The sequence below is a fragment of the Glycine soja genome, chromosome 5 (genome assembly GCF_004193775.1).
Source record: "Glycine soja cultivar W05 chromosome 5, ASM419377v2, whole genome shotgun sequence".
NCBI classification, from domain to species: Eukaryota; Viridiplantae; Streptophyta; class Magnoliopsida; order Fabales; family Fabaceae; genus Glycine; species Glycine soja.
The window spans coordinates 25,241,289-25,251,819 of NC_041006.1; the positions used below are offsets into that span (position 1 = coordinate 25,241,289).

Genomic DNA, 10,531 nt, shown 5'->3' on the forward strand with positions numbered 1-10,531 from the left:
GTGCTATCTTTTCATGATTTTAGGGTGTTGCTCACAAAATTTCAAGTCATTTGAATATCATTTGAGGGTAGTTGTAGTTCAAACCTACATTGTTACTTGCATAAGAAGGCAACTAGTTGTGGATGTTGAATGTAGTGTATGACTAGAGGCAATCCATCTGACTTACAACCCTTTGATCCTGAGATAGATAGGACATTTCATAGATTAGTTAGGCATCATTTTATACCTTTTGAGCATCCTGAGCATTCTGTTACTGGTGAGTTTGTGCATTCTGTTATTAGTGATTTTGAACATCCTGATTTTGAGCATTATAATTTTGAACATTCTAAGAACATGAAACAACCTCCACCCCGTGAGAGGACTCTAAGGGAAATGGTTGCACCTGATTTCACCTATGAAAGCTTGTGCATCCAATACCCTAATGAGGATGTCCCATATGTTCTTAAAACTGGACTGATCTATTTGCTTCCAAAGTTTCATGGCCTTGCAGGTGAAGACCTGCACAAACATTTGAAAGAATTCCATATTGTCTGCTCCACCATGAAACCCCAGATGTTCAGGAGGATCACATATTTCTGAAGGCTTTTCCTCATTCTTTAGAGGGAGTGGCAAAGGACTGGCTATATTACCTTGCTCCAAGGTCCATAACGAGCTGGGATGACCTCAAGAGAGTATTCTTAGAAAAAAATTTCCCTGCTTCCAGGACCACGACCATCAGAAAGGATATTTCAGGCATTAGGCAACTCAGTGGAGAGAGTCTATATGAATATTGGGAGAGATTTAAAAAACTATGTGCTAGTTGCCCTCACCACCAGATTTCTGAGCAGCTTCTTCTCCAATATTTTTATGAAGGACTCAGTAACATGGAGAGAAGTATGATAGATGCTGCCAGTGGTAGAGCCCTTGGAGACATGACCCCTACTGAAGCCAGAAATTTAATTGAGAAGATGGCTTCCAACTCCCAACAGCTTAGCGCCAAAAATGATGCTATAGTCATTAGAGGAGTGCATGAAGTAGCCACAAACTCATGAATCATCTGAAACTATGAAGCTTGAAGGTAAACTAGATGCCTTGGTTAACCTGGTAACCCAGCTGGCCTTGAATCAGAAATCTGCACCTGTTGCCAGACTCTGTGGTTTATGCTGCTCTATCGACCACCATACAGATCTCTGCCCTTCTGTGCAGCAACCTGGAGCAATTGAGCAGCCTGAAGCTTATGTTGCAAATATTTACAATAGACCTCCTCAACCTCAGCAGCAAAATCAGCCACAACAGAACAATTATGACCTCTCCGACAACAGGTACAATCCCGGGTGGAGGAATCATCCCAACCTTAGATGGTTGAGTCCTTCACAACAGCAGCAACAACAACCTTATTTTCAGAATGCTGTTGGCCCAAGCAGACCATACGTTCCTCCATCAATCCAGCAGCAACAACAACAACAGTAGCAGCAGCAACAACAACAGTAGCAGCAGCAACAGCCCCATAAACAACAAATAGTTGAGGCCCCTCCGCAACCTTCCCTTGAAGAACTTGTGAGACAAATGACTATGCAAAAAATGCAGTTTCAACAAGAGACCAGAGCCTCCATTCAGAGCTTAACTAATCAGATGGGACAATTGGCTACACAGTTAAATCAACAACAATCCCAAAATTCTGACAGATTACCTTCTCAATCTGTCTAGAATCCCAAAAATGTGAGTGCCATTACATTGAGGTCGGGAAAGCAATGTCAAGGACCTCAACCAGCAACATCTTCCTCATCCATAAATGAACCTGCCCAACTTCACTCTACTCCAAAAAAAGATGATGACAAAAATATAAAGAGTAAGTTACCTAACAATTTCTATGCAGGTGAATCTTCCACTAGTAATTCTGATTTACAGAAGCAGCATATCCCTCTTCCATTCCATCCAAGAGCAATTTCCAACAAAAAAATGGAAGAGGCAGAGAAGGAGATCTTGGAAACATTTAGAAAAGTAAAGGTAAACATATCTCTGCTGGATGCGATAAAGCAAATTTCAAGATATGCTAAATTCTTGAAAGAGTTGTGCACTCATAAGCGAAAGCTTAAAGGAAGTGAAAGAATTAGCATGGGCAGAAATGTCTCCATATTGATTGGTAAATCTGTTCCCTAAATCCCTGAAAAATGTAAAGATCCAGGTACATTCAGCATACCTTGTATTATAGGGAACAATAAGTTTGACAATGCCATGCTAGATTTAGGAGCTTCTGTTAGTGTTATGCCTCTGTCTATTTTTAATTCTCTATCTCTTGGCCCTTTGCAGTCAACTGATGTGGTAATTCATTTAGCTAATAGAAGTGTTGCCTATCCTGCTGGTTTCATAGAGGATGTCTTAGTTAGAGTTGGTGAACTGATTTTCCCTATTGATTTTTATATTTTGAATATGGAGGAGGGATTTTCTCAAGGATCAGTTCCCATCATTCTAAGCAAACCTTTTATGAAAACTGCTAGAACTAAGATAGATGTATATGCAGGCACACTATCTATGGAGTTTGGTGATATAACTGTTCATTTTAATATTCTTGATGCTATGAAACACCCACCTGAAGATCTTTCTATATTTCGTGTTGAAATAATTGACCATATTGCTGATGAATACATGACTGATCTTCATTCTAATATGCATGTCTGTCACTCTTCATGCATTGAATATGAATTTGTAATTGATCATATGTCTGAATTTGAGGTTGAGAGTGAATCTGAATTGGATATTGATTATATGCCTGGTGATGTTTTACCTCTTGAGATTGATTTTCTAGAGTCAGATAGAACTAACCATGTTTTAGGAAGTGCATATACCTCTGACTTTCTTTATGAGGTACAGGCTGAGGAACTATCTCTTTCTACCACTATCCAGCCGCCCACACCAGAATTGAAGCCTCTGCCATCAAATTTAAAATATGCTTACTTGGATGATAGCAAAAGTTTTCCAGTAATTATATCGGCCTCCCTTGCTGATGAGCAAGAGGAGAAGCTATTATCAGTTCTCAAGAAGCATAAGAAGGCTATAGGCTGGACCCTGGCGGACATTCCTAGTATTAGCCCATCCACATGTATGCATCGGATAAATTTAGAGGATGGGGCTAAACCAGTAAGGCAGCCACAGAGAAGACTCAACCCGATGATTCTTGATGTAGTGAAGAAGGAGGTAACCAAGCTTTTGCAAGCTGAAATCATTTATCCTATCTCCGGCAGCCAATGGGTGAGTCCCGTCCAGGTAGTCCCGAAGAAAATTGGCCTCACCATGATAAAAATGAGAAGGAGGAGCTGATTCCTACTCAGGTGCAGAACAGTTGGAGAGTTTACATCGACTATAAGAAGCTGAACCAGGTTACCAAAAAGGACCATTTTCCCCTGCCATTCATTGACCAGATGCTTGAAATCCTGGTAGGTAAATCTCACTACTGTTTCCTTGATGGTTTTTCTGGTTATATGCAAATCACTATTGGTCCTGAGGATCAGGAAAAGACCACATTCACCTGCCCCTTTGGCACTTTTGCCTATAGGAGGATGCCTTTCGGCCTGGGCAATGCCCTTTGTACCTTCCAGCGGTGCATGATCAGTATTTTCAGTGATTTTTTAGAAAATTGCATAGAGGTGTTTATGGATGATTTCACTGTATATGGATCCTCTTTTGATGTTTGTTTGGATAGTCTGGAAAAGGTTTTGAATAGATGCATTGAATCTAATCTTGTTCTAAATTTTTAAAAATGTCATTTTATGGTTGAGCAAGGTATAGTTTTAGGCCACATTATTTCCAATAAGGGCATTGAAGTAGATCCTGCAAAAATTTCTGTTATTTCACAATTGCCTTACCCCTCTTGCATGAAAAAGGTGCGATCTTTTCTTGGTCATGCAGGATTCTACAGGCGCTTTATAAGAGATTTTAGCAAGGTAGCCCTTCCACTATCCAACTTGTTGCAAAAGGAGGTGGAGTTTGACTTTAATGATAAATGCAGAGAGGCTTTTGATTGCCTCAAAAGAGCACTGACTACCACCCCCATCATTCAGGCACCCGACTGGATAGCCCCTTTTGAGCTTATGTGTGATGCATCAAATTATGCATTGGGGGCTGTCCTTGCTCAGAAAATTGATAAATTTCCTAGGGTGATATATTATGCTTCTAGGACTTTAGATGCTGCCCAAGAAAATTATACTACTACTGAGAAAGAGCTACTAGCCATAGTTTTTGCTCTTGAAAAATTTTGTTCTTATTTGCTTGGTACTCGCATTGTTGTTTATACTGACCATGCAGCTCTAAAGTACTTGTTGAAGAAGGCTGATTCAAAGCCTAGGTTGATTCGATGGATGCTCTAGCTCCAAGAGTTTGACTTGGAGATTCGTGATAGGAGCGGAGCACAAAATTTAGTTGATGATCATTTGAGTCGGATCGAATGTGTGTCTAATGAGGATTCACCCATTCGGGATGATTTCCCGGATGATCATTTGTATATACTGTATAGTATTTCTGATTCTCTTTCTACTCCCTGGTTTGCTAACATTGTCAATTATTTAGTTGCTTCTGTTTTTCCTCCCATAGCATCTAAAGCTCAAAAAGATAAAATTAAAAGTTATGCTAAGCATTTTATTTAGGATGACCCCTACTTGTGGAAATTGTGCAGTGATCAGGTCATTAGACGATGCATTCCAGATCATGAGACTGATTTAGTCCTACGGTTCTATCATTCTTCCGCACCAGGAGGTCATCTGGGTGTTCAAAGGACAGCTCGCAAAGTGCTTGACTGTGGCTTTTATTGGCCCACCATCTTTAAAGATGCGTGGAAGATCTGTAGCACTTGTGAGCAGTGTCAGAGAGCAGGAAGTGCACTTACATGGCGACAAAAAATGCCTCAACAACCCATGCTATTCTATGAGGTGTTTGATGTCTGGGGCATAGATTTCATGGGCCCTTTTCCTGTCTCTTTTGGTTATGTTTACATTCTCCTTGCAGTTGATTATGTTTCAAAATGGGTGGAAGCCAAGCCCACTAGAACTAATGATGCTAAGGTTGTTGCAAATTTTGTCTGATCTAATCTATTTTGCAAGTTTGGAGTACCTAAAGCAATCGTTAGTGATCAAGGAACCCATTTTTGCAACAAATCAATACATGCCTTGCTTAAAAAGTATGGGGTTGTACACAGGGTATCCACACCATACCACCCCCAAACCAATGGACAGGCAAAAATTTCTAACAGGGAGATCAAGAGAATTTTAGAGAAGATTGTGCAGCCAAGCAGGAAAGATTAGAGTACCAGGCTTGATGATGCTCTTAGGGCACATCGGACTGCCTACAAAGCACCCATAGGAATGTCTCCTTATCAGGTTGTCTTTGGAAAGGCATGTCATCTTCCAGTGGAGATTGAGCACAAAGCATACTAGACAGTGAAGACCTGCAACTTCTCTATGGATCAAGCTGGTGAGGAAAGAAAGTTGCAATTGAGTGAGTTAGATGAGATCCGCCTAGAAGCCTACAAGAATGCCAAGTTCTACAAAGAAAAGACCAAGAAGTTCCACGATAGCATGATAATTAAGAAGGACTTCATGGTTGGGCAAAAAGTGTTATTGTATAATTCTAGGCTTGGACTCATGAGTGGTAAGTTGAGGTCTAAGTGGATTGGTCCTTTTGATGTTACTAATGTTTTTCCTTATGGTACAGTTGAGATCAAAAGCGACTCCACAAACAAGAGCTTCAAGGTCAATGGACACCAACTTAAGCCATTCCTCACAAACCCTTCTTTAGTGGACGTAATGGTGGAAGAGACTTCCTTACTCCACCCTACTCTTCCTCCACCATGACTTAGGGAGTTCTTCTTTTCCTATCTCCTTCTTTGCTTTTATTACATTTGTCCGATTCTATTTAATGGTTTAATTGCTTTTAATCTTTTAATTGTGCTACATTGAGGACAATGTGTTGTTTAAGTATGGGGGGAGTGTTCTTTGGTTTTGCTAGTTTTGTTGGTTTTGTTAATTTTGTTAGTTGTGTTAATTTGTTAATTTTGTTAGTTTTGTTGGGTTTCTAGTTTAATATTTTAGGTCAATTCTATTTGCATGTACAACTTTGCATATTTTTCTTTGAATTATAGGATATGTTCAAGTAATGGGTAATTGTTTTGAAAATAAAAGTCTCTGGATATTTTGTGATTTGAAATCCTTGTTTTTCCTCTATATGTCATGATAGTTTTGAAAGCTCAATTTGAAAGTGATAAGTTTACCTTTGTGAGAATTTGAGCCATCCATCATCATAATCATTTGGTGTGTTTTGCCCCATTGATTGCTTGCACAATAGCCATGGCTTGATTCTTGTTGATGCTTCCTAATTCACATGCATATTTGGAAATGATTTAGGCAATTTTGTTCTTATAAGCCTCTGGCCAAATGGACTTACCTTGAATTAATCCCTATGATAGCCCTTTGAGCATATGTTCCCCTTTCTTTTTTTTGAAGCTCATTACAAGCCTTAAGTGAAAAACCATGATCTCACCTTAACCTTAAGGAATTTTGGAGCTTTGGAATTGTTTTGGAAATAAGTGTTGGGGGTTTTGTTGGATAACATGTTTTGTTGGCTATGCTTCATGATGTATTTTTGGGCCATATTGATGTACATTGTATATGGGTTAAATGTTGGACATGATGCTGAATGATATGCTAGTTCTCAAATGATACCGTTAAAAAAAAATTTAAGTTGAATCAATTCGAAAAAAGAAAAAGAAAAGCAATAAAGTTGAGTGAATAAGATCTTAAATGGAAAAAGAATGATGAGACCCTTGGCTCTACTCTTTGTGTTTAAATTTTATCTTTAGGTTTTTTTTTTTTAATATGCACTTATTCCCCATTGCTCCTCTATTCCTTTGGGATTTAGCTACTTATTCCATATTTTCCCCTACCTTGTCCTTGGCCCCACTACAACCTTAAAAGACCTTTTGATCCTCATGTGCTTGTGTTTATGGGTTGATTGTCAATTTTAGAATCTTGTCAAGTTTATGTGGTGTTGGTTTTCATGGGTGCTTTGAGGGTAAATAGTAGCCTAGATACTTGAGAGATAGAGTGTATATCTTGTGAGGCTTTATCACTTTTCATTCTTGAGCTGCTTAACTATTTTTCCATGATTGGGTTGCTTGGATGATTTTCACGAATGTCTTGACTCTTTGGATCTCTTCATGTTAGATGTTACCCATTCCTTTCATTCCTTGATGTTCATTGAGAAATATGTAAATGTTTTTGTTTGTCTCTCTTTGATATCCTTGGATTTTGTTCATTGTTTCATTTTGCCCAGGAGTGCAAAAGGCTAAGTATGGGAGATTTTGATGTGCCATTATTTTCTCCTATTTCTTAAACCTTTTTGCATCATTTTAATTATTGATTAGTCTTAATTGTCAAATTAATTAGGTAGTTTTATTATTTGGGCTCATTAAGCTAATTTGATGTTTTTAATCTAATTTCAGGAATTAATGAAGCATTGGGCTTAATCCGGATTTTGGTCGTGGACTTAAAGAGGGCAAATAAAGCAACGTTTACCTTAGTTAATTTCTAATTAGGAGATTGCAATTTTATTTTTATGATGTTCAGTGTTTATTTCGTTTTGGGCCAGAATAATGTTATAGGGCCCAGTGACTCTGAGTGACCCTTATAAATAGTAGCCTTGGGATTTGTGTAAGTGGGCTATTCTGTTATTCCATTATTCAGAGCATAGGGTTTTAGGGTTTTAAGTTTTTAGCTTTGGATTACTGTTCACGTTATGGCAATTTTCCAATCTCTGCTTCTAATTTTAATTTCGTTTTTATTCCTTCTTCCGCCTTTAGCTTCATTTACGCTTTCTGCCTTTAGCTTCATTTATGTTTCTACTTCAAGTTTCATTTATGTTTGCTGCTTTTGTTGAACTTATGGAAGGCTAAAATTCTAGTGTTGTTTCCCTCTGAGGATGAAGCGTAATTCTCTTTGAGGTTCTGTTTTTAATGTTGCTCTCTTATCGGTTTTCCCTTCACCAATTAACCCACATGCGTTCTGTTAATCTGTGCACGCTTCGTGTTCGATTAATTGCCTCTGTGCTTTAATTACGTTCGTGCTTAATGAACAAGGGGTTAATTGGTGTATGTGTTGCTTAATCACACATTGATAACCCTAAATTGATTTTTGCTTAGTAAATCAAATTAGGGTTATTAAGAGGTTAACTGCTAGGGGTGAAATCCTCACAACCTAGGATAAGAGAATAGCTTCTGAATCAGAGGAAACAACATGTCTTTAATACTATTAATTTCGTATTCCAATCTGCTTGTTCTTAAATTCACAAGACAAACCCCCCCCCCCCCAATCGTTATTGTTACTATTATAACAAAGCATATTATGAACATTTGGTTAGTCATTGCTCGTTGGGAAACAACCTAGGATCACTTCCTAGTTACTGCATTTTAATGTTTATTTGATTCAGGTACGGCCTCGATCACGTAGGCACGGGTTGTGGCCGAACCAGTATAAATCCGGTTTTGCATTCTCTCTTTCCTTAATCTCTTTTACTTTCTGTTGTGTTTATATTTCTTTAAGTTACTTTCCTTCATTTATTATTTTAGTAACTTGTTAACAAAGAAATAATTGAATCTAGGGAATAATAAAGAAAGGGAAATTTTTAATTAGGAATAGTCAACGAAATCTTAATTCAACCTCCCCTTCTTAATATTTCTGAGGCCGCTTGTTCAACATCCATTGCTTCCAACCTCTGTCATGCAGTAAGTAGCAATGGTATACTTCATGCTCCTTCAAAAGATTAATGCCTTTGTTGTTCGTGCTCCTTCATTTGTTATAGTTTTCATTTATATGTGCTTGGTTATTAATTTGTTGACATTGCTAATTTGTGTTTTTTTAAACCCTTGATATACTGAGTTTTAAGTAGAAATCCATTTTTCATTATAGTCTAGGCTGGTTGAAGAAAGGGGTGAAGAAATGTCCCTCCAGCTGTTTATTTCTGAAATATCTTGCTCGCTTACTCTACGTACTTCTTTCAAATGGAGTGATGCTCCCCACATATCTTCACTGTCAAAAGTAACATCTTTGTCAATGTCTCTATCATATATCATGGAATGTCCCTCCAGCTGTTTTCTTCTTCTAAGAAAGGGGTGAAGAAATGTCCCTCCAGCTGTTTTCTTCTTCTACTTCACTTGATGGAATATAAGCTTTTATTTCTCTTTCACTGGCTTCTTTGGATAATAATAATTGTTCAAGCTTGTCATGATTTCCTCTACCTGCATGAATGAGAAAGATATGTTCAATTTCATCAAGTTTTACCTGAATTTCCTCTTGTGTTGCTTTTTCCATTAACTCAAAAAGGAGAGAAGAATAAGAAGAAGTAGAGGATATTAAGGAGAAAAGAAAGTGATTATCAATATTCAATATTACCTTAAAGCCTTCAGACTCTTGGGTGTGCCAACCTGTGCCCTCTTGCTTCAAGGTCTTCTTGCTAGGTTCTATTAACAAACCCTTCAATTCTGGATCAAAACTATCCCCAATGAGAATAAGTTTCTCCTCAAAAGGATCATATGGAATATCAAATGGTCTTCTCAAAGCAGATGGGGCAGAACCAGGCATTTCTATGCCATTTAACTCCTTTGGAGAATCAAAAGAGTTGAGTCTTGAAACGAATAGTGGAGCAATTTGGCTTGGAGTAACTGATTTCATATGAATTAGACCTTTCTTAATCTATAACTTCAATTGTTTCATTGCTCTTTTTCTACATATAAGACTCTCCAACCTTTTGTGTCTCTCCAACTCACATGTCCCTAGATCCATCTCATTTTTTTGTTCATCCTCTGTCAATTCACCTTTGTTACCACCCTCTTGAGCTTTTTTCTCATCCTCTTTGATTTCTGTCTTTTTCTCTAGACCATCAAAACTAGCACCATGAGTCACCAAGTCCAACATTGAAGGTTCAACAAACAAAACTTTCTTTATAGAAGCCTCCAAAGAACCAATTCCTTCCTTGTAAAATTTAGTCCTTCCAATCTCTTATTTGTTTCTTGTGAATTTATTGTAGAACTCCGACGATAAATCCTTGGCTTTTATTTCTAAACCACTATACACATCCAATTTCTTCCCAATGAAGTTTTTTCTTCTACTTGTTGCATTATGTGATGAACACTTATAAAGAAAACCACGCCTCTCGTTCCTGAGCAACTCTGGTAAAAATTTTGGTCCATTGCTTTTCTCCTCATTGTTGACACTTTTAAGGGAGTTTTGCTCAAAACTCCAACAAGTTGTAAATAACATAAACAAATATGTACAAAATGAAAAGGACTAACAAAGCACCCGAAACAAATGGATGCCTTTGCATGAAAATGTAGCTAATCTCCTATGAAACATGAAGAACTCTTAATAAATGAAGTAGAATGTCCCTTGCATTCAAACCCTTTTTTGTTTCCTTCAAAGTAGGTTCCATTCTCAAACGATAATGCTTTTCAAGGTCTTAGTTTTTGCATGTATGCATTTGTCACAACCCCACAATGGAAACCCTTTTTTGC

At 37.9% G+C, this 10,531-nt stretch overlaps 1 non-coding gene across 1 annotated transcript; it reads right to left on the reverse strand.

The window, feature by feature from the left end:
• Positions 1-710: 710 nt before the first annotated feature.
• Positions 711-817, reverse strand: LOC114413857. The gene has a single exon (XR_003667002.1). It is a non-coding gene; the product is annotated as a small nucleolar RNA R71 (small nucleolar RNA).
• Between the last annotated feature and the right edge of the window lie 9,714 nt (positions 818-10,531).